Source organism: Lactuca saligna, chromosome 1, assembly GCF_052625555.1.
Source record: "Lactuca saligna cultivar CGN05327 chromosome 1, ASM5262555v1, whole genome shotgun sequence".
NCBI classification, from domain to species: Eukaryota; Viridiplantae; Streptophyta; class Magnoliopsida; order Asterales; family Asteraceae; genus Lactuca; species Lactuca saligna.
Genome location: NC_136417.1, coordinates 71152714 through 71178527, shown reverse-complemented (window position 1 = coordinate 71178527; position 25814 = coordinate 71152714). Strand labels below are relative to the sequence as shown.

The 25814-nt window shown below is 39.3% G+C and overlaps 1 pseudogene; it reads right to left on the bottom strand.

Annotated features, from left to right (window-relative positions):
• LOC145008255 (uncharacterized) overlaps positions 1-25814 on the bottom strand; it is a 223153-nt pseudogene that overhangs the window by 64041 nt on the left and 133298 nt on the right.

Below are 25814 nucleotides of genomic sequence, written 5' to 3'. Positions count from 1 at the left end.
ATGGGATTAGAAATAGAAGTATATGCATTTTTATTGTTTAGTTTTGATAAATTATTTGTTTATCCTTTTTGATTATTTGGAGGATACATCTAATTATTACGAGCCTCGTGTATCCTTTTGATTTCAAAAACACTTTACATCCCAGACTATTTCGGTGTTACAATAAAATCATAATCATAATTTAAAACAACACGGATATACTAAAAATAAAACTACTTCTGGTCCAAATCATTGTGCTCCTATCTCATATCATATAACGGCTACTACCTAAACCTGTAATACATAAAAAATCTACAACATAAGATCACAAGTTAAATGAGTTATATTATACTTTGTTTTCATGCAATCATATTCTACATTTATCATTCGTTCTTTTCATACTCTACCATTCTTCTCATCACTTCTCATACTCTTATTCTATCTCATCTCATGTTTTACCATCTATTATCGTGCTTATCTTATGCTTTATCTTCATCTCTTCTCGAGCTCATCTTATGCTCTATCTTAGCCTCTTCCCGACTCATCTCTTTCTTTCTTCTCATCTCATGCCTTCTCTAACTCTATCTTTACCATTTCTCATGTTATTGCTATGTCTTCATCTCATCTCATATTCTTCTTTTTACTCTATCTACACCTCTCCGCACACCCCTTCTCTCTCTCTCTCTCTCTCTCTCTCTCACACACACACACTCACATACTTTCTTCTCATTCATGGGCATGCTTTCTTCTCTTTCTTTGTCCCATCTCATCTTTCCTCTTGTTTCTTATTGTCACTTTGCCTTTCTACTTCCCTTTAGACCTAAACGGTCTAATCATATATGATAACTTCACTTATCATAGACACGCACAACATAAATCTAACTTATCGGATTACCACTATCTAGACTTAGTCCCCTCACTTTGATCCCTCGTAGATCATTTGGCAACTTCTCTTTTCTTAAATCCTTAGTGGATTACAATGACCCCTTACAGATTCGTTACACTTAATCCCTCACGGATTATATCAAGGTTCTCTAAAAAAACCTCTTACCTTGTTCTACTTATGGACCCATTTTTCAACCTTCTCTAACCATATATATAATCTCATTCCCGCAAGAATCATATATCTACTTTCACGATGGAATCATCATCTCATTCCCGAAGGAATCATCTTTCCACTCTTCTCAAAATCTTACATGTGAATGTTATAGTTTGCCCATAGTATTACACATCACATGTATTTTAATACTATATCTCATCATATCATCAAGAGATTTTCTACTACCAGTTAAGTACTTAATCTAAATCTTCATATACTAACACTTAGGTATTTAGCACAATACCATTGACATCTTGCCATAAAACACAAAGGACATAATAGTAAAATCCTACCAAGAAGGAATAACATGAAAAAATCAAAGACAATTGTAATTGGGTCATTGTACATAAAATCTAGTGATAATGATTAAGTGTGAGACTTAAAATAACAGCAATAATTTTAGTCATAAATCCAATTACAAAGGAACCATTTCTGTAATTTTATCAACTTCATGCAAATGAATTTAACGAAGCTTGATATTGACTAAAGTAATAGTAGCAATGACTAGAGAAAGCAAAGCTTCGAAAACTTGTTTGTCTTGAAATTGAAAGCAGCATGCTATTTTACCTTGAAAATGAAAGTAGCATGCTATTTAACCTTAGAGAATTGAAACTAAGGGCAATGCCATCATTTTTTTTTAACCATGGATATCAAATATCATGATGGATGTCTTTTCAAGACTTTCTCAGGGTTGGTCAATGCTTTGCCAAGAATTCAGTTATACATAAAAGCAAAGTTTGATTGGAAAAGTTGGGTAATATACCTCAAGCATATTTCATGGTAGGTCATGATCTACATTTGGATGACTAATTGTGGCCAAATGAGTATGTGAAGAATCCATTCGTAATCAAATCCATCTAAACATCATAATAAGTCAATAACTTGTACAAATATAATATAAGAGTTAATACAATAAACGAAATCAAGTGAATACCATATAGGATATGTAAAAAGTGTCCATATCTATTATACCCATAACATATGCTCTTCAAGTTCATCCTGTGAAAAACAACTAAAGATCATCAAAAAGGATTGCAATGTACTTTCAAAGAAGACCTTGAAAAGAGCATCCACTATCAATCAAAGTGACTTTATTAGTTATGACTTCAGAAGCAATGAACTGAGATTTAAGAAGAAAATAATACATTGATTAGGAAATTGAATATTGAACATTTATAAAAAAACAAACACAAAACATTTGTAAGAACCAAACTTATATTATAAAGCAAGAGGTTTGAAACATAGATTGATAACAACTAATCATAATACTGAAAATAAGATAAACATATTAAAACAACTTATAGAAACATCAATCCTCCACGTCCGACTCGTCAAGGAGTTTCATGGGTCGATTTTGATTATAAATGCAAACCCTGACTTTCTTTTTTGCTTGTATGATGGGGATATCCTCTTTCTCATCATCATCTGAGCAGAGGTCCACAACTTCATCCTACTTCCACTATGTTAGAGCTAAAACTCTTTTTCTTTTCCTTTCGAGTTGTTGATCTTCTTTAGCAATTATAGAAACCTAAAACAAAACTAAAACATCATAAACTATTAACAATTGATGAAAAGACAATGAATTTTTACCCCTTCCGAAATAACCCTTTCCAAAATCGATTTAAAAGGACCGAAGTGAGGAGAATACTCAATTATCTCAGTAGAGTTACTTTCAAAAGCAATGGATTTGGCTGATATTGTTTGAAGGTCGACATTTTCATGAACGGCTACAATGGTCTTCATTATGTAAGTGATTATAAATTAAAATCATATATAATAACATAGCAAATTTCCAAAAGCAAACGATAGTTATATTGAACAATATAATAAAACCAACGATTTAATAATTTTGAGTTGAGATAGCTACAATTAAGCAGTAAAAAAATTATAAATTTTCAAAGACTCGGGACTAAAATCCAAACATCTATTCAATAAATTTGACCTTGGGTGCCATTTCTTCAAACAGAAAATCCTTATCAGCCAATTTATGGTCCATGATGTATCAACCGTTAGACAAATTTCAAGCGATGGAATAACGAATATATTCAAAGAAACAACCTCTTATATATGTACAATAGTTACTACACCTACCTGATGTTTAGGGCTTATTGAGGTGGACAGTTGAACTCGGAGGCGTGCTGGAGGTTATCTGTGAAAGTGGATGAACGTGGTAGGGAGAAGTGGAGTTTGAAGACATACTAGGGAGGTTAAAGACGTAATGGGCAGACGTGGAGAAGAAGACCCCAAATAACTGTTAAAAAAACTGTAAATAGGGAGTTTATGTGGCTGTGATTAAAAGTTGAAGAGATCTAAAGCTAAATATAAAAGAGGGGTTATTTGTGACATGATGTTAGCAATAATAATAATTTCATTGTTTATATGTAAATATTGTCATGTTGATTTAAATACATGGATTTTTAAAAACTGAATTTGTCCACTTAGATGAACGTTCATCAAGGTAATAAGTTTACCCCTTCTTATTTGTTATAATAATTTTTGTGAGATAGATTTTATCACTTTAGTGGTCTAAAATGCACAAAAATAATTTAACGAACCTTTTAAAACAATACCTTAAAGTTAGTAGGATAATAATAACATTAACCTTAGGTATAAGTTGTTTTTTAGTTACATCATGTATCTAATAAGCCATTTTGTAGTAGCGTATGAAATAAGGCAATGTTGAACATATATCACATATATTTCAATATGGTAATTCTAGTACGTAAGCCTACAAGGGTATTTCATAAAATCTGTAAATTTTATTGTTTTTTACACCTGATGAGACTCACCAAGAGAGAACCTAAAATAATACAATTTTGATATGTAATCTTGATACTATTAGTATATTTTATTTTCTTTTGTATTAGATTTTGAGGTGAATAATATAAACGTGTTTTCTCATGTTTTAATTTTATATTGGAATCTATTTACGATCTATATGTATTATCGGATGGTAGTTGGTTTGGTGAATTCACTGTGTCAACAACATTAGAAAGATTTTGACACACATATACAATTTGCTTGAAAAAGTGAATATGTGACCTTTTATATTAAAAGTTTATAATTAATATATAATATATATCGTGATGATTAGTTTATAATTAATTTTGCATAATTATACTAAATACAAAGTTGCAAAATAAAATAAAAAACATAGCATACAATTTTAAACATGTGCACGATTTACCTACGTAGAAGTCTGGATGTTCTATATTGTACTAGTAGTATTTTGTGCATAATGGTTTTATTGCGTACAATTATTGTCTGTGTGCATTTAACAATATAGCGAAAGAACACATTACACATTATTTTTTAAAACGATAAACATGAACCATACAATATGGTTTTTTTTTTTTTTTTTTTTTTTTTTTTTTTTTTATTAATTTTTTAATTTTGTGTGTTTGTTTAGTTAAAGTAAAATGAATATACATCAACAAACCCTCATTCATATATGTTTATGTCTCTACAGTATAATTAGTGTGTACAAAATATCAGTGTTAATGTATCCTTAAGGGAAAACATCAAAAAAGGAAAACATCAAAAAAGGAAAAGTCAAACTAACGTCAAGCTTGGCCTGGTTAGGATTTGGTCGTATCCAGTCTGAGGCCAAGGTCGGGCCTTTGCCAACGCGGAGTCACTGGTAAGGCGGTTAAGGGGCAGAACTGCACCTTGCCCTTTTCTCCTAGAAATAACACCCCGACAAACGTGAGACCAATCAGAGAGTTCCACTTGCCCATCTGATGACAACCACAATCATCATAATATCGAAGATTCCCCTCTAGCCAATGAGGCAATGAGGCAAAAAGGCGTAACGGAAGATCCTTCAATATGGATCCGCCACTTCACGTCTTATGAGGGAAGGTTCAACAAAATTAGTTAGGAGGCACACGCCTCTCAATCAGATATAAAAGGACCATTCTTTCTCATGAAGAAGGGGACGAATCTCTTTTTCCTCAGATTTACCTTTTCTTCTCTCAGAATCCATTCTAACTTGATCGTCGGAGCGTCGTCCTGGGAATCCCTCCCGGACGCCGACTAACGATCATCTTTCTTTTTTGTACTATGATATCAGGAGAAGGAACCAACACGATTCTCACCTTCAATCTTAATTCAACCATCTCTGGCATATCACAACATTTTGCGCCACCCGTACATATCTCCAGGACGATACATCCACGAAGCACAACCAAAGAGCAAAAATGGCATGCGAAATTCCGACGACGTCAAGAGCACCAGAAATGAGCCTGGTACGTCCAATGCAACCGTTAGACAGAGGAAAGTTCCCACCCAGGAAGAACATGCTTCAAATTGCACGCCAGTCTCACAGACACCATCCAACTCTGCAGCTGAAACGACGACAACCTACATAGCCAATCTATGGCGCCCAACAGCTAACCCACCTCCACAAGCAACAATTGTAACCACAACTCCATAGATTGTCGCAACACAACAAACAGAGATACATGTTTCGCAACAACAATCGTTTCCACACAATTCGGGTACTGGAACCTGGATCCCCTACAATATTCAACCGCAACAATATTCATCGATGGTTTACCCACACGCCACCATGGCAGACTTTCCCCACGTGCTGTTGTTCGTACAATAACCACCGGTCTTCAACCCTTTCGCTTAACAAGCCCTAGGTTCAGTCCCAGAAGTGTTTTAGCCGCAATTCACAGGTGTGTGGACCTCGATCAACCAGGGATCCAACTCCTATGGACTTGGCGTTCATTTCTCAATAACACCTGAATTCAACCCTTTCATGGCGGCCGCTCAACCATTCAATCCGTCCATACAACAATATACATGAATAAACCTGTACATAGTTCACTTGGCAGGGCAATACGCATTCCAACAATTTAGATTGCATACAAACTTATAATAATATCAATCGTACATCTCGTCGGCGGCCATGCACAACCAGATATACGCGATCCCTTATCGAACGCATCAACATATGGCCTATGACGGTATGTCGTACTCATACATGGACAACCCTATGCGAAGTTCAAACTCCAATTTCAGCCACGAACTGCTCCAGTACGAGATTCTGCACACTGCAATGATACTGAACATGCCAAAGTACAACGATACTACTGACCCGAATGACCACATCGAAAACTACGAGTGGACAATGACATCTCTTAAGATGGATCGTCGCTTCACCTGTACCTATTTCCCCTGTACCCTAACAGGAAATGCAAGCAAGTGGTTCAAGTCTCTGAGGCCAGGTAGTATCTCGAATTTTGAGCAGCTGAAATACCTTTTCCTCAACAACTTCATGCAGTTGAGGAAAGGAAAAGGGGACGCCAACTCTGTGATGGCGTGTAAACACAAATAAGGAGAATCGATTTGTGACTATTACGATCGATTCACACTAGCTACTTTGAATTTCCCAGGACATGAAGAGTTCCTGGTGACGGGCGTCTTCGCCCAAGGTCTGCTTCCTGGACCCCTATCTAAGAAGATGCAGGGGAAAGTCCCCAAATCCATGGACGAGCTTAAGTTCCATGTGGAAAAATACTTGAGACAAATTGAAGGGGAAGAGCGAAAGGAGGCCAATCTCAAAGTTGTAGCCAACGCATACATCAAACAGGAGGAGGCGGCATCCCGGCCAAGCTCAGCACAACAGGAGAGGCAAGATGACAACCAGCAGAAACACAATCGCTGCTTTAGACACATGTCGAAAAGGTACATGTCGTTCAACAAAGATGACAACAGGAACGCTCATGCAGATGTCCATGCAATAAAAAAAACTCCATCAAAGGAGAGCAAGGACAAGACCAAGTTCTACGAATATCACAATAGCAAAACTCATGATACCATCGAGTGCATGGTATTGAAAAGGGAGATAGACGAGAAATAGCTAGTTGGAAACATAGTTGACATAGCAAAAGAGCTCAGAGCAAAATTTGATGAGGACGAACTCCAAGCTAAAAATCAAAAGGATGGGGGAAAGGGCCATGAAAGGAGGCCAAAGATACTTACCATCACCGGGCCCCGCCAATGCAGCAACCGCTAGAGCCAACATGCTAGCGCGACGACATACAATCAAAACATGCTTAACATAGCCTTTCCAGTGAGCGATCCCAGACCAGAACATTGGCACCCAAATGACCCATTTCACATCATAGGATTCATCAGCCAAAACCATGTTAAGTACGTAGACATTGATAATGGAACAATCATGCTTAGTCGGGTTCACTGGTCATGGCATCTGGCCAACGTGAACAATCATGCTCCCGTTTACATTAGTCAGTATGATGGGACAAAGCAAGTAACAAGGGTACTCGAGTTCTCGGTTTTTGACTACCTAGCAGAACACAATATTCTACTGGGCCGACCTGCACTCTTTCAGCTACAATCGATTACATCCACTCTCCACGGTATTATCAAATTTAGCACAAGTGATGGGTCAGCGACAGTTGTAGCAACCAGACCAGATAATGAATGCAGTACCCAAAAAGAGACAAAGCAAGAAACCAAATCATGTCAGAGTGAAAGTTTCCAGAAGGTGGAGAATCCACATTGAAGATTAGCAACGACACAAATGCTGGTCCACGAGTCTAGGAAAAGGCAAAGAGACGTGTTCAGACGGCTCACAACATCTCTTCCACGGAAAAAAGCAAACGATGACCCAAAGATGGTCCAGCCAGAGCACGGAGTGAAAATTGCAAAGCAAGGGAATGCCTACCCGTAGGCAAAGGCACTCTTTCCCCCCACAATCGATGGCCAAGCCATGCCCGGACAAAGAATGATTCGGGACTCGAACCGGATCTTCTCCAGTATCAAAGATGAACCAAACCCCCTTGGGGTGAAGGAGCTAAGTGCCAGGAACAACAAAGATAGTGGCGGAGTGTCATTCAATCTAACACACAACCTTTCCTATAGAATAGAACCAACCAGGGCCTCTGATGAACAAAACAAAACCCTAAATAACCGTGTGAAATGCAAGATTGATAGGCATGTAGAAAAGCACAGGTGGTTTTCTCGCCCGACGAAAGGGAGCCGCTTCTCACGGTCGCAACACATGTTGGGTCAAGAAGAAGGGAAAGTGTGAGCGCCTGCAGAACGTGAAGGGTGAAATTCAACTCTTCCACACCGAGACCCAATGGTGGAAATAAGAAGGAACCCCAACCTATCAAGAAACACTTGGAGAATGTAACATTTGGATATCCAGGCATGGAAATTTGAGTATTATATTATGGGATATGAAGAGACTCGGCGAGTTGATGCCTCAACTCGTCGAGTAGGATCGCGTTTTGGTGATCTGTTTAATGAAGGGACTCGACGAGTCGGATATTTGGACTCGCCGATTCAGTGATGTTAAGGAAAACCCTAATTATCCGGGTTTGAGACCTATTTAAAGGACCTTATAGCCCTCTTGTGTGGCTACCAGTCCAGAGAGAGTTACCCTAGAGAGCTGGAACGAAGAGTGAGAGAGATAAAGCCATTTTAAGCATTCTTGATGTGATTTTGCAAGGGAGAAGTCATTTCCAGAAAAGGGAGATCAAGGGAGTTGTTGATCCTGAGTTTCTGAGCTCGTATCTTCATTGTAGAGGTATCAAATCGATTTCCCTTTTCTGTTTTTGTGACAACCCGAAATCTATTCCGTCAGTTTTAACCTTTTTCCGTTAAAAGCTTCGTTTTATTTAACTGTCCGTTAACCTTTTGGAAGAGGTTAACTATATGGGAAGTTTTATAATGACTTGGTAAGGGTCGAAACAAATTAGAAACACCCACATAATTCCCTTAAAAATGTCTAGTCACAACCAAGTCAAAATTTGACCGCTAAATCGGGTGCGACCAAAAACCACGTTAAACGACAGTATCGGGTAGAATATCACTGAGCTCCAACTCCTACCCATATATAAGGGGGAGTAAATTTCATTTGAGCCTTTTCCACCCTCTCTCTCTATACTCTCTCTCTAGACTCGTTTTTTACTCGAATCCGCAACCAAACGCTTCCAAATCGTAAGTCCGCTTATCCTAGCTTGTTCTAAACATTATGATTCGTGTTTATAGCTTAAAAATCGGACTTAGAAGCTGTTAGAATGGAGTTTATGGCCTAAGCTCCTCCTTAGGCTGTAAACCCCTAAATCAAGGGCAAAATGACCCCAAAATGTCCCTAAAGGCTTGGAAATAAATTGAGGATTTAGCCTAGGAGTGTTTGATCATTTAAAACAATCAATTTAGGGCATAAAAGAGAGTTTACGGCCCAAGCTCATGCTTAGGCCGTAAACACCTCTAAACCTTGTCAAAATGCCCTAAAAACACTCCCAAACCACCCTTAGGCTTAATACATGAATTAGGGGCTTGCTGTTTCGGGTTTAGATCAATTAAACACAATGAAATGAAGGGATAAAAGGAGTTTACGGCCCAGACATGTGTCAAGGCCATAAACACCCTCAATGATGCCAAAATGTTGGTTTTTGTCCCCCAAATGGCCTTAGACTATTACTATAAAATGCTAGGAAGGTATTAAGGGCTTAAAACTTCAATAAACTCATGGCATAGGAGTTCACGGCCGTGAACTCCCTTAGGGATGGTTCATGGGCCGTAAACTCCCAAATGAAGCCCTTATAAGCCTTAAACTCATTCATGCCTTTTGGATTTGGACCTAGCAAAATTCCACGAGCAAGATTGAGCCTTTAAAACACACTAGAACCCCTCACCATGAGTTTACGGCCGTAAACTCATGGGGAGTTGTCCCTGGGCCATAAACTAAGTGTAGAGAGTTTACTCTCGGAGAGTAAACTCCATTCCTAAGCCATACACACCCTTAGATGTTACCCGGGACACCCCAAACACTTAACCAAAGTGTTTTCTGCTCTTTAGGGTGCGTATACTTGTTTAATTAGTATTATATGTACTAACTGTATGTAAACATATGTTATCATATGTTAAATAGGCCACTAAGTGTGTCCAAGTCTTTACTTGACACCGAGCACCCAACCGGTGCCTCCGTCGGACCTACTGATAGTTAGTTTTGTTTACTTCTTTTTATAGTTTATTTTAGCATATTTCATTCATAATTTAGATAATTTCCATGCATATTTTCCTTTTTGTTATTTTATGACTATTTCGGGTACTTTCGAATCTTGTGAGCATAATTGCAGGTTTTCGGGTCTAGTGGAGCGGGAGTGTTCGGGACGTATGGGAGGCGATGAGATTTGGTAGACAAAAATGATGTTGGGCTTGATGGGTAGTGGAGATGATGCATGGAGTGATCTTGATGATTATTTGAAGGCTTGGAGAGAAATAAACTTTAAATTTGCAAGATGCGGGGGAATATTCAAGCGTACGTAGATTATTAATCGGGCGAGTTCACGAGTTTTGGAAGATTTGGAGAGGTCAAATTGGGCTTAAAATGAAGATAAACTTGAAGAAAATGGGCTAGGAGGTGATTGGATTCGATCTGGGCTAGTGGGATATGCTTCGGAGGCCCAAAATCTCAAAGAAGCCCATGTCAGGCACCACCCGCGCAACCCACCCGCGCAGCAGCACGCGGGTCGCGCAAGGCTCTGCAGGGGTAATTTCGGAAATCCATTTGGAAGGCTATTTGAGGAAGGTTGGTGCCCATCTTTTGGAGACTCTTATACATCCGATTTTTGGAGATTCTCTCTGGAGTTTTGAAGACTTTTGAAGGCCAAGAACCCTTGAAGAACATCATATTTTTACCTCTTGATTCTTGCTTAATGTTTGGTACAATTTTCTCTAACTTTGTTTCTTTGGGTTTAGCCATGCTTGGCTAAGCTAATCTTGGTTGACTTTTGGTTAATCCTTTGAACTTTTGTTGAATGTTGAAGAATCCATGAACATGTTCTTGAATCTTTATGGGAATGTTTTATGTTTTAACATCTTATCATTAGTTGTATGTTCATGAGTTTAAATGTGTTTGTGGTGATTAGTTGGCTAATTTCTTGATTAAGTAAAGGATCCTCAAATTAGCAAGCAATAAAGGATTTTTGTGTTGTTTTTGCTTCACACAATCATAAAAACATTTCCTCCAACATGGTGGTGAAAGCATTTGACCCCTCTTGGATTTGGTGACTTTTTGGTTCTTAATGCTAGTTGACTTTCACTAATTACATGCTATTTGGAATTAGTGACTTTGATTAAGGAAATTGTTATGAGCTTCTCTAGCCATTTCAACAATTAAGAAAAGTCTAGGTAATCTCAAGCTCCTTGGATTACTATAGCCAAATTAAGGATTTAAATCAAAGTATTGCACCATTGGATTCTAATGATATGTTCATCAAAAGTCAAAGTGAGAAAACTTTAAGTCAACCTTCTCTCCCTTATTGATTTTACATCAAACTCTTATTTTTGTTGCATTTGTCTATTTAAATCATAGTTAATTCTAGTTTGTTTCAAGTGTTTCAAAACACCAAAACCCCCCATTTTATATTTATTGTCATTCTACAAGTATTTTTACAAAGAGATTTTTTCATAGAGTTATAAATTGAACCAATCTCCGTGGATTCGATCCCTTTACCACTATACACTATTTTAGTGTGTAATATTTAGGGTTATTATTTGTGTTGGCCTCGACAACCACCACCTACTTACACTAGGTGAGTTCATACCCCGGAATGAACCTTTTAATGTTTTTACATGTTTTATAGGGGGGATACAAGTTAAACATGCCAGTTATCATATCAATCATCTGTGATTGATAACCCGCATGCACAAGATTTTTCCATACTGTACACTGTTTTACCGAGTAGGACACTATGATGGTTTCAAAAAGGTTTTCATTTGTTCCAAAACTCTTACTTATACTGTTTTATCTAAATTCATTTTAAACTGATTCATAAAGGTTCCAAGGATTTATAAAGTTTTCAAACTAATTTTACCAAAGAATACCAAATGTGATTTTCCCTGAGTATAAAGGTTTTTCCAAGGTTTTCATCGAAGTTCCCTTTTACGACGTATACTTTTACTTGTTTGTTACTGCTGCTTCGCTTTACTTATTTAAAACTCCTACTTGATAACGCATTTCCTTCGGGATACGCTTATACCGGTTATTGTCTCTATATTGCATATACTTGTAGCCACTTATACTTGATAGACGCTTTTACTTCACCAGTTGTCGTTTCCACTTCGTGATACACTTATACTTGGTACACTTATACTTCACGATTCGATTATCCCACACTGTACGCTTATACTTCACGACTCGGTTATTCCACTGTACACTTATACTTCACAACTCGGTTATTCCACTTTACGCTTATACTTCACAAGTCGGTTATTCCACACTGTACACTTATACTTCACGATATGATTCCACTTGATACACACTCAAGCGTAGTTAGATGTATGCATGTGCTTGTATAGGTACATATAAATAATGATTGAAGGACTTAGGAAGGCTCGTCCGCCCTATTTCCTTTTCTTCGTTGAGATGTGGTCTGGTGGGATCGGATGGCCATCCGAAGGTCATTTGATTCATTAGTTATATATTATGTACACAAGCATAGACATATGGGTTTACTTTAGTCAGTTCAGTTATGAGTCTCTACCTCTAGTTCAACACTTACATTAGAAACACACTACCCACTAATTGGAAGTCTCTACCCACTATTTGGGATGCATCTTCAGGACACGGCCTTCTCCGTCGTCTAGTTGGTAACCAGAGTCTCTTGTAGGGAGAGCGGACATTGTGTGTATAGATCTATACGGGATTGACACCCCCACACCCTGACTGCTAGCTACAGTCCACGACCCACCAAGCCAAGGGGTGACAAATGTCATATTTATAGACGCTTGTAGGGCGTCTGGAACTCTAGTCAGTATGGTTACGAGTATCCCAGGTTGCCTTATAATTCATGGCCTTAAGGTAACGGTATTTCACCGGCAATTTACACTGTATGCTGGTAACTCATTTTCAGAGTCACACTGTTTTGACCTTGCAAGATGTATCTTTCATTTGATACTATCTGCGGTCTGTATTCTCTGTTTTGACCTTGCAAGATGTATCATTCATTTGATACTGTCTGCGGTCTGTATTCTCTGTTTTGACCTTGCAAGATGTATCTTTCATTTGATACTGTTTGCGGTCTGTATTCTCTGTTTTGACCTTGCAAGATGTATCTTTCATTTGATATTGTCCGTGGTCTGTATTCACTGTTTTAGACCTTACCAGCTGTACCTTTCATTTGGTACCTTTTGGGGTCTGTGTCTCCATTTGTTAGACGGAACCAGGCGTGTCGTTCGTTCGATACTCTCCTAGAGTCTATGATTCCTTTGCCTTAGTCAGCAGTCCTCACTGCTGAGGCATATGTTATTTCCCTGACTTCTCTTGCTTCCTTTAATAATCAAATTCAGTATTTTGATAATGATAACGATTAAGGGAAAACTACTTTTTACAACATAACTCCGTCCAGTCTTGGTAGAAGGCTGCTTTTATTAAAGAAAATATAGGATTTTCTGGAAAGAACTCTAATACATTGTAAACTCTTAAACTACTACATTATAGAGTTATTTGAATAAAATGTCACTAATTACTTATGAACTCACCAGCATTTGTAAAAATGCTGATACTCGCTTTTCAAATAACTTGTATTCTCAGGTTAGCATTAGACAGATACATCCCCAGAGCTGTTGATGAAGATAGCTTAGTACCATGCTGTTCTTATTAAATTTGTTTGTATTAATTTGATACCCTGTTATGTAAACTATGTAAAACTATTACTATTAATGCAATGTTTTGTTGTACTTTGATTACTATAATGCATGTGTTGTGATACTTGATATGACGTCATCCACCCCAGAATGTTCCGACGTTCTGGTTTTGGGGTGTGACAATTTTGGGTGAGATTGGTGATTTTAAGGTTTTTACACCTTCTAATGGCTTGTGAGTATAGGGGCCCTTTGTGTGAGAGATCCCAGATCTGGACCCGTAGAGGTCCATAAGGCCTTATTTTGTATGCTTTATGTTGATTCTTTGAGAGAATGAGACTTTGATGCCATTCTTGGAGCCATTTCTCCAAGGAAAGCCTTGTGAGCTTTACATGTATGTTAAGCCTCGACCTTTTCATGGTTATTGGTCATAAGGAAGCCATATCTATGGATTAGAGGAACAGATATGACCTCAGAATGTCAAATGAGTTTGGTCATGGGAGCAACTCGCCGAGTCCATGGGGGGACTCGATGATTCGAGTCAGGGTTGCCCCGCGATTCATACCAGGTGTAACTCGTCGAGCAAAGGGTTGGCTCGACGTGTCAAGAGAGGCTAGAAGGAGGAGTCCGTGGACACGTGTGGACTCACCGAGTCGCCCATATGCATTCGACGATTTGGGTCAAAGTTTGACCATTGACTTTCGTTGACTTTAGAGTTTTGGTCAAGACTGGCTTAAGAGAGTTCAGGGAAGGGTAGAATGGTATTCTACCCAATCTTTAGAGTTGAGACAATAAAAGAGTGTTGATCAAGGATGGTATTTGAATAATAGGAGGAGGCCAGTTTGGGACGTTGAGCACGAGAGTTCATCCGACTTCGTTTGAGGTGAGTCTTCTCACTATACTTTACCTAGAGTGGTAACAGAGTTATGTGACAGAGTTATTATATGCTATTTATGCGATGCGTGGCACTGCATTATTTCTATGTGATTTATGCTGTGTGTATATCAGATTTAGGACTGGAAGGTCCACAGAGCTAGGACCAGAGGGTCCACAGAGTTAGGTTTAGAGTTATGTGCCAGTGTATTTGTATGCTATTTATTTTTTGAGATTTATTGTGATACGTGATATGCATGATTCAGAGTTATCAGAGTTAGGACCTCTGGGTCCATAGAGTTAGGGCCCAAGGGCCCACAGAGTTATAGCCTTGAGTGACTAATATGTGTTAGAGTGGTATTTTGGGGAACTCACTAAGCTTCGTGCTTACAGTGTTTGTGATGTGTTTCAGGTTTTCTCAGGATCACGGGACGGCACCGGCTCGATTGTACACACCAGAAGAAGCGATGTTTTTGAGGATCCTGTTCTATTAATTGATTGAACAAAAGAGTCATGTATTGTAATTTAAACAAAAGGGAGATTTTTATGAAAAGTGTTAAAGAGATAAACGATTTTAAATGAAAATTTTGTTTTAAAATTTTCAGTGTTACAGAGGAGATGAGAAAAAGATGCACAACCATGACGAGGTAGTCACGGCGGAGCACTCGACCAAAAATAAAGCGGAGGCTGAGAAAAAGGAGTATGGTCAAACTCCGCTCATGATAACCATACTCCAGGTACCGACGTGAAGATCGGGCCAGTGCCCTGATACTTGGACAGTTAGAGTCTATTGTTTCATGTCTTTCCTTTTTTTAAGAGTTAATATAATTTTCATCTTGAAAGAGCTTTCCAGAATTATGTTTAACCAGTTGCAAAAACACAAAGTAGAGGGGTTGTGCATATTTTCCATGTAGCGAAGAACAGTTGATCACCTACGCTACTAGAGCAAAATCTATGCAAGGATGCAACCATAGGTCTTAAAGAATCATAATATTTACCTAAAATTTGCAAATAACATCTCAGAGCTGAGAATGTATAAATCTTAAATTAATGGCATAAAGAAAGGGGTTCTAAAAAGATTGATAACTTTTCCTCTAAAAATTAGACAGTAAAAGGCCTTGAGGTGACGGTCTCGGCCAACATACAGGTAGCTAAACCTCAAAATATAGTCAAGAACATTGACCAATATTTCATGACTTAACATAAAAAGCCCGATTAATCATACAAGTCAGTGAAATATCAGTCAATGGTAGTGGTTATACGACGTCTGAAATGCACATTAACCGATCAACACGAACCCTAAAACAAGGGAGTGTGCATAAAAGAATTACAGTAGAGAATTTTGAATAACCCTAGTCTAAAGATATCACAGGTCAATTCAAGATATATAAAAAGAAAAAAGAGCATTTCCATACCAAGTACAAAGCAAAATACAAAATTCTTGGTCATTAACAACCAATATTTTTCACTACACATATAATACAGGGGAATGCAAATACATTACAAAATGAACAGATGGGACAAGCAAAAATCAGTCCTCATAGTCTGAGGAAGAGCTTCCAGGACCCGACCTACGACAAAACTGGCGGCAGCTGTCATAATCCAGCTCCCCCAGACGAAAGTGGTCCGCAAAATCCGTCTCAGCAAGGGACGAAAGAGCAATATCCACCTCTTCGGTTCTTATCGCCACACGGCCAGGGTTCGGGGCTTCAGGTTCACCAGAAATTGTCGAATGGCCAACTAACTGTTTCCCTTTTTCAAGCCCAAGGTCCTCACATACCTTTTAAACACCTTGGATCATACTGGCAAATTCCGCACTCTCGATAACCTTATCAATTACTCGAACCACGCCCTTTTCCAACATCCATTGAAAATTGCCTCGAGCAACAACATCATCCGTTGACGTTGGCACATGGCCAACTCACTCGCTAAAACACCTTTCTCTTGAGTAAGCGAACTCATTTGACTTTCGAGTTGCTCCGTTTGGCCTTCCAAAGTAGCCACATGATCCTCCAAAGCAGCCTTCTCATAGGCCACGATGCAATTTTTCTCGGACAGCACTCGAAGCTCTGCCTCTGAATCACGGAGTTCCTCCCTCAAGCCTGCAATGGCATCTTGCGAAGTTTTTAATTGTGCCTCATTTATGCCAGAGCGGAAAACCCGGTCAACGGCAGCAACCATAAGGGCAGAAGCCTGAGCAGCGACATATCAAAGGTCACCAGCCATACGAGTGCCTGACTGGCCCGCATGCAACTCCATTGTGGCCGGTAGATGAGCACAACTACTCCACTCATGGGCGGCAATGTCTTCTGACAATAAGGAATCCTTAGTAACCGCCAAGCCTGGAGCGTAAGCCTCGAAATCCAAGGGGTGAGACACATCTCTCAGTTCATCAACCATGGAAGGTTGTCTGCTGGGGAAGAATCTTTTGACCCACCTAGTGCACCCCCAAGCACCGAGCTAGAACCAGGATCAACTAAGAGCAAGCCAATAAACGATGAAGGTGATGCCTTTGAAGAACTAGGCACCACCACTATATCTTTCTGCCCAGGCACAACAAATTTATCGCCAAGAACATCCCCAATACCTCCAAGAAGATTGGGCAGAAACACCATCTTGCGCATCTTACAAGGACGGAGGCCCGCATCATCAGATTCAGTCTCTTCGTCCGATGATAGCACCACGTGAAAACTTCGTTTTTACCGAACAGGGGTATTACTTTTTTTTGCTTGCACCCCCACAGACAAATCAGAAGAAGCAGAAGCCGAAAAACAAATTGGGGAAATGATGTGTGTAAATTCAACTAGTTTTATCCCTACTTTTTATTAATAATTTGAGCACACAAAGGCAGTGAACCTGTCTTTAAGTGGTATAGATTGATAAGTGAGGTATCGAACTCAGGGAACGGGAAATTAAACTAATAGCTAATTTTAACTAAAACAAATAATAAAAGTTAAGGGTTTTCTCTAGTTTTGCAAGACTAGAAACTTAGACAAACTAAATTAACTAATTAACTAAAGCAACAACTATTTACCAAATTTGATAAAGATGTTTCTATTTAGGTTCAACCAATTCACTCCTATGGTTATTTAAGTTAAGGTGGATTAATTGCTATTGGTTACCAATTATAATAGTTAGGTTCATATTCATTACTCCTAACCCTTAGACAATTAGCTAATTTAAGCGTTGATCAAGTGTTTAGACTAATTAATTCTCTAGATTAATTATTTGGATTAAATAAGATTTGTAATGGTTAATTAAGTTATTAATTCAATTAACCTCTTGTTGATGGTTTCTCAAACAAGCTCACACATTAATCTTCCTATTTCCTTATTAATCTTAGTTTCATAATCATTACTTCTAAGCATATGGTTTAGCATTCACATAGACATATGAGGTTAACAATTAAGTGATGTTCATGCAACCTAATTGCCTTCCAATTAACAGAAAATAGTAGTGATTAATACATAAGGTTCTTTAACAAACTTAATTTAATAAATCACCAATAGACAATTAAGCAAAAATTAATAATTAAACCATAGGAGTTCTTTGGTATTCCCCAAACAGAAACAAAAACGAATTTAGCTCATAATTGCAGTAGAAACAAACATAAAAACAAAGTTTACTAAAGCAAACATGTTCAATTCCTAAGTCTAAGTGGTAGAATTAACCTAATTGCTTGAATTCTTCCAACTCTTGAAGCCTAGGGTTCCTTAGCACCTTCTGAAACTCTTAGTCGCAGTTAATCCTTCAAAAATCGCCAGGGGTCCCTTCCCATGAGATAAGGATTCGTCTTTTATAGATATCCCAAAACAGGGTGTACTCGGCGAGTAGCAGAATCAACTCGCCGAGTAGATCCATACTTATCCGTCTTAAATCAGCAGTCGTACTTATCTTCTGGCATATCCTCGTGTACTCGCCGAGTAGGGTCGATCTACTCGCCGAGTAGAACTCCTTCTTTCACTCTTCAATCTTCAATCTTCAATTGCTTTCCTTTTCTCCTTTTTGCTTCCAAGCATATCTTTTGGACTGAAAACACAATTCACAACATTTTAAGTACCTTTTGTCCACATTATTCACATAATTAATCAAAAATAACTAAGAATATATGTTAAATAATTAACTAATTATGCACATATCAAAATACCCCACACTTGACTTTTGCTTGCCCCCAAGCAAAACTAAATTTTAAACATATTAAAATCACATTAATAACTCCAATCCAACCCAGCCATTATGCCAAGACCGCAACACATGCATTTGTGTCTAAAATTTCCTAAAAACCCCCATACTTCAAATACTCACAATCCTCATAAACATTCGCCCACTCACCCCGAACTATGCTCATTTTATGCAACCCTCCGAATCCATCCTCAGAAAATCTCTTTACCCTCAAGGTATTTTTAATTGAGCAACCCAAGCATACATATTCTAGAATTACAACTTTTCGATACCACTATGGAATTCTTTGAATTCTTCACTTTCTTGATAATTTGATCTTTGATATCTTCGAATTCACCAACTTGTATTAACTTTTGGTATCTTCAACTTTTTGGATTTCTTGGAATTTTGATCTTTAGATCTTCACTTCATTTGCTCCAAAATTCCTATAACTTTTTCTAGTAATTTTTTTTTTCATGTATTTCTCAATATATATAAATTTTTTTTTCACTCAAATCCCTACATGCTTAAGCAGGGGCGCTCAATCTCAACCTTTATTGGCTAATGATAAAAACTTTCCTGGATACATTTCAGGTTTAGGCTGCTAAACATATTGCATCCCTCAGGCTGAGCAAGGTTGTGTTTTTTTCTCATGATTTCACTGAAATAAGGAAGCCACAAATGCACTAGAACGTATATAGGCTCAACTAAACATTTGGGTTTTCATGCAATTATTAACACAATTCTAATATGGAATCCTAATTTTTTACCAAAATTTTCTAATTTAAGACCTAAGCATTTTTGGTATGCAACAAAATTTTTTAAAAAATTAGCCTAAAGCCTAAATTAAGATTCTAAGTGTTCTAAGATGTGACTAACCCCCTACCCCACACTTATTTTATGCAATGCCCTCATTGCATATTATACCAACTAAAAATGCAAATAGAGAAAAAGTTGGAACAAACTCCCCTGGGGTAGCAGTCGCTAGGTTGACACTCTCTCCTTCAACTCCTTCTTCTAGTGACTTTAACCATGGGAACAGCTCATCCATGGCACGGGCGTCATACGTCTCGTGTGGTTGATAGCTCGAAAAACTCCAAGGAAAAGGGTTGTTGCACAATCTTCAGTAGTAATTCATAAAGAGTGTATGAATGGCACAGAAAAACTAGCCAGAACAAATCAGAAACTCCTCCTGCAGCAGGCTACTCCGCGAGTAGGTGAGCAAACTCGGCGAGTAGAACGCGATTGGCAAAGTAGGTCGTGCAAAAACAGATGTACTTGCCGAGTAGTGTTAGTGCACTCGGCGAGTAGAGCTTATATTTCCAGAATTCTATGAACCGCTATCTCTCTTTAGGTTGGTGTTGACATGGAAATATAAATGTACTCTCCCGTGAACTTCCTAAGCAGCAACACTTCATAAAACTCTCGATTCGTACGGACTCAATACTAGGAACAAGACTCCATAATCACTCATAAAGACGCTCATTCCTCTCTTGACCCTTCCTAATTAGCATGCTTCCTAGCTTCAATACCTGAAAAGAAAACTAAAAGTAACACTAATATTCCAACCACATAGCCAAATTCAACATGTCCACAATTGTCTTAAAACAAACATCATAACCAAACAAAACAAAATCAAATAAAATCTTCATTCTTCCTCTTTCATTCCAGTTCCACTACCTCCTTCTCCACCCCTTCTTCGCATCCTCTCGTCCCAATCCATAATATAAGGGTAGCCGGGTCCCGGTCGCGGGGCAATATGCATTTGTTGGAAAAGATACTCGAACGATTGATTGGTGTAATTAACCCCTCGCCCAATATCATCCAAGTAGTGTCGGTACTCCACTTGGTTCCATCCCTCGTTATCCTCCACCGGAATAACCGGTGGGTCTTCTCGTACCCGCTCGCTCCTTGGCCTAACCCGCCTTCCCGGCTCCTCGGGGACCGCCGACTCATCCTCATTCGGGATAGTAAAAGAGTCACCAAAATTTTCAACTATCCGAGCCCTCCTATAAAGTGCAGTGTTGAATGGAGGAGGGTGGATAATCGTTAGCGTTTGAGCTTGCGGCAATTCTAAGATCCCAAATGATCTCGCAAGCCAAGTAATGAACATGCCCCCATTGATCTTCGAGTTTATCTTCTCCTTGACCGCTCCCTCCGCAAGAAATTTAGCAATGCAGTACGGGAGGTTGCAGAAGACATCGGGAGTGATGATACTCCACAAGTAAAAGATATCAAGGGTGGGAAATTTGTCCCCATCCTTCCGCATGTTGATCGTGCTTGCAACGAACCGGTGAATGAGTCGATGGATTGGAGAACGGATATGACCTTCTTGAGCAGTGGAAGGTATGTAGACCCGGTTAGCAATTGTACTCCACCATGTCGACGCCACCACCCCCTCGGGAAGTTCTTTGTAGGTATTCTCCAAGAAGGCTTCAAAGTATTCCATCATCGACATGTCTTGATCGTAGATGCCCAACCGCCAAGAGAACTCAACCATGCTGCATTGTCGCAGCTCCCCACCCAAAGAAAATGAGATCGTGTTTGGATTGTAAAACTCACTACCACCTCGGAATGAAATGGTAGCAAAGAATTCCCAGCACAACTCCTCGTATACTGGCTCTTAGATTTTAAACAATTGCAACCAACCATCACAAGTGATGTTGGCATAACTCAAGTTACAATCTTTCACCAAATATGGAGTAAGTTCCTCTTCCAAGCCGACATTGCCCATCCATCCCCAATCCACTGCATTTGGTAAGTGGATTTCTTTCTGTCGCATCGCTTCCAACCTGTTTAGGGCTCGAGTCTTGGAGGATTTGGAGGTGATTTGTTGAAAGGCTAACCATGGCATATCACCATGGCCTCCTCCACGTGATGAATGACCTCTTCTTGCCATGCTATCTTCATAAACATACCAAAAACACAGCAACAAACAACACCCACTAACTAAAACAGGAAAATTTTTGATCTTATTGAGACCTACTCGCCGAGTACACGAACGTACTCGCCGAGTAGTGTGAACTTCTTGACAGATCGAGATCGGATCTGTGTAATCTGTGTAATAGTCCAAATTGTTCATAGGGTTTTGTTGTAATTACTTATCTAACCATATATCTTGAAGAAATTACTCCTAACAACATCTAATTCATGAGTAAATCAAAGCCCTAAAAATTGGGAAAAACTCCCCAAATCCGAAATCATAACAAATATGGGAAGATATGTGATAAAGATTGGACCTTTCATAAAATTAAAGGGTAAAGATGTTACCTTGTTGCTTGAATGAAGAGAAAGAAGAAGAAAATTGGAGAGATCTTGAAGAATACTTAGAGAGGCGGCTGAGAGGAAATGCTCGGCGAGTGTGGGGATGAATTGGTGAGTCATAACAATTTTTACAGGTTTTATTTTACTGGGTTTGAACCGGCTACTCGCCGAGTAGAATGGGTCTACTTGCCGAGTAGACACGCGTGTTATCGACTTTTGGCTGTAAGTGGACATTTACTCGCCGAGTATAGTCGATATACTCGCCAAGTAGATGTCACAGGTTGAAATTTTTTTTAAATTTGCCAATTTTAATGTATGAATTCATTTGTTTAGCCCTTCCACCCCACACTCACAGCATAGCTTGTCCTCAAGCACTTAGAGACATAGAATAAATGAAGAAGAATGCAAAAAAAAAAACAATATGAAAAATAAAGAAAAGGAAAGAAAATGAAAACGTGAAACTCGGGTTGCCTCCCGAGAAGCACTTCTTTTGATAGATTCATTAGCTGGACTCCGCCCCGTCTACGTGTTTGCGATTCCGCACAGTAGCAGCTCCTCCAATCCTTCATTTCGAGGGACTCCTTCTTCATATTTCTTCACTTTATGACCATTGACTTTAAATGGTGTGCAGTCTCGTGATATCAATTCTATAGCCCCGTGAGGAAACACCATCTTGACCAAAAAGGGACCATCCCACCTTGATTTGAGTTTGCCCGAGAAAAGTTTTAATCGGGAATTGAAAAGTAGTACTTTTTGGCCTTCATGGATGTCTTTGCTCTTGATTCTTTGGTCATGCCATCTCTTGGTCTTTTCTTTATAGAGCCACGAACTAGAATAAGCCTCATTTCGGAGTTCTTCAAGGGCATTCATTTGCATTAAACGGTTGGTCTTCAATTCTTCTATATCAAAGTTACACCTCTTTAACGCCCAATATGCCTTATGCTCGATCTCAACCGGTAAATGGCATTGCTTTCCATAAACTAACCTATATGGTGTAGTACCAATAGGTGTTTTGAAAGCGGTACGAAATGCCCATAGCGCGTCATCCAATTTATCCGACCATTCCTTGCGGTTGCTTCCCACCGACTTCTCTAAAATACGCTTCAAGGCTCGATTGGTCACTTCAGTTTGTCCACTCGTTTGTGGGTGGTATGACGTGGAGAACTTATGGGTCACCCCATATTTCTTGAGCACCTTTTCCAATTGATCATTGGCAAAGTGTGTGCCTCGGTCACTAATTAGGGCCTTCGGAACACCAAACCAGGAGAATAGTTTTTTTAAGAATCGTACCACTACCCGTCCGTCATTTGTAGGTAAAGCCTGCGCCTCCGCCCATTTCGAGACATAATCTACCGCCACTAGGATGTACTTGTTTCCTTTGGATGTGGGAAAAGGTCCCATGAAGTCAATGCCCCATACGTCGAACACCTCACACACTTGAATGCTATGTTGTGGCATTTCATTTCGAGATGAAATGTTTCCTACCCTTTGACAAGCATCACATTCTTTGACATATTGGGCTGCATCTTTGAAGATTGTAGGCCAATAGAACCCAATGTCAAAGATCTTCTTTGCGGTATAGTGTGCTCCATGATGTCCTCCCGTGGGCCCGCTATGGTAGTGTTCTAATATTCTTCGGCTTTCCTTCCTGAACACACATCTTCTTATAATTCCATCCGCACAGCTTCGAAAGAGGTATGGATCGTCCCAAAAGTAATATTTGATCTCCGCAAAGAATTTCTTCTTTTGCTGACTACTATAATCCTTCGGGACGTAATGTGTAGCTAAATAGTTAGCTATATCTGCGAACCATGGCTCCTCTCCCACGGACACCATAATGTATTCATCCGGAAAGTCGTCTCCATCCTTATCTTCTTGTAATTTCGGGTTCTCGAGCCTAGATAAATGATCGGCCGCTACGTTCTTCATTCCTTTCTTGTCTCGTATCTCTATATCGAATTCTTGAAGAAGCAGCACCCATCGTATTAGTCTTGGCTTGGCATCCTGTTTGGAAAACAAATACTTGATAGCCGAGTGGTCAGTAAAAACAGTGGTTTTAGATAAAACCAAGTAAGGGTGAAACTTGTCAAAAGCGTAAACCACGGCTAACAATTCTTTTTCAGTAGTAGTATAATTCTCTTGGGCAGGATTTAAGGTCTTGCTTGCATAATAGATGGGTTGAAAGTGCTTATCAACCCTTTGACCAAGGACCGCTCCTAGTGCATAGTCACTAGCATCACACATGATCTCGAAGGGTAAGTTCCAATTTGGTGCTATAATGATCGGGGCATTAGTTAATTTTTCCTTTAGAAAGTCAAATGCCTCTAAACACTCTTTAGTAAAATTAAAGGGTGCATCTTTTAGTAATAATTGTGTTAGAGGTTTCGTGATTTTGGAAAAATCTTTTATAAAACGCCGGTAAAAACCTGCGTGTCCCAAAAAACTTCTAATGCCCTTCACATTAGTTGGTGGGGGTAATTTGGCAATGGTGTCTATCTTTGCCCGATCCACCTCAATTCCCTTTTTAGAGACTTTGTGTCGCAAAACTATACCCTCCTTGACCATGAAGTGACACTTTTCCCAATTTAGGACCAAGTCGGTTTTCTCACACCTAGCAAGCATTGAGTCAAGGTTTGTGAGGCAGTCATTGAAAGAAGATCCGAATACAGAAAAGTCATCCATAAAGACCTCCATGAACTTTTCCACCATATCATGGAATATGGCGGTCATGCACCTTTGAAATGTCGCAGGTGCATTGCATAGTCCAAATGGCATGCGTCTATAGGCGAAAGTCCCACTGGGGCATGTAAAGGTGGTCTTTTCTTGGTCCATTGGGTCTATGGGTATTAGAAAATACCCTGAAAACCCATCTAAAAAGCAGTAGTAGCTATGGCCCGATAGTCTCTCTAACATTTGATCTATGAAAGGAAGGGGAAAATGGTCTTTGCGAGTGGCATCGTTTAGCTTTTGATAATCGATGCACACTCGCCAACCGGTTACCGTTCGCGTTGGAATTAACTCGTTCTTTTCGTTGGTGATGACCGTCATTCCTCCTTTCTTGGGCACCACTTAGACCGAACTCACCCATGGACTATCGGAGATGGAGTAGATGATTCTTGCATCCAAAAGCTTGACCACCTCCTTCTTGACGACTTCTTGCATGTTCGGGTTCAATCGTCTTTGATGTTGCACCACCGGCCTTGCTCCTTCTTCTAAATTGATTTTGTGAGAGCAGTAGGATGGGCTTATTCTCTTGATGTCGAAGATGCTCCATGCAATGGCTCTTTTCCTTTTCTTCAACACGCGTACAAGCTCCTCCTTTTCCGTCTTGGATAGGTCCGAGGCTATGATCACAGGCTTCTGATTTCCTTCTTCCAGAAATGTATACTCCAGATGGTCAGGTAGTGTTTTAAGCTCCAATTTGTTGTGCATAGTGATGGACTCACCGAGTGTAGGTTTGGTACTCGGCGAGTTGGTGGCTGCATTCACGACTTCTGGCTTTTCTTCAGATGTACTCGGCGAGTAGATCGGGTCTACTCGGCGAGTAGGGCTTTCAGCTTGCTTCTTTATTTCTTCATACTCCGCTTCTTCCAACAGTCTTTCAATCTCTAGTAAGTCCTTTTCTGGGTCAAATACTTCATCCAAAGCTGCAAACTTGCTGGAATCTTCAGGTATGTCTTCTTCCAATAGTTAGTCAAGCATGTCGATTGAGAAAGCCATGTCGTCACTACTCCTTGAGTACTTCATGGCTTGGTCTACCCCGAATGTCACTGAATCGTCCCCAACTCGCAATGTGAGCTTAGAATCT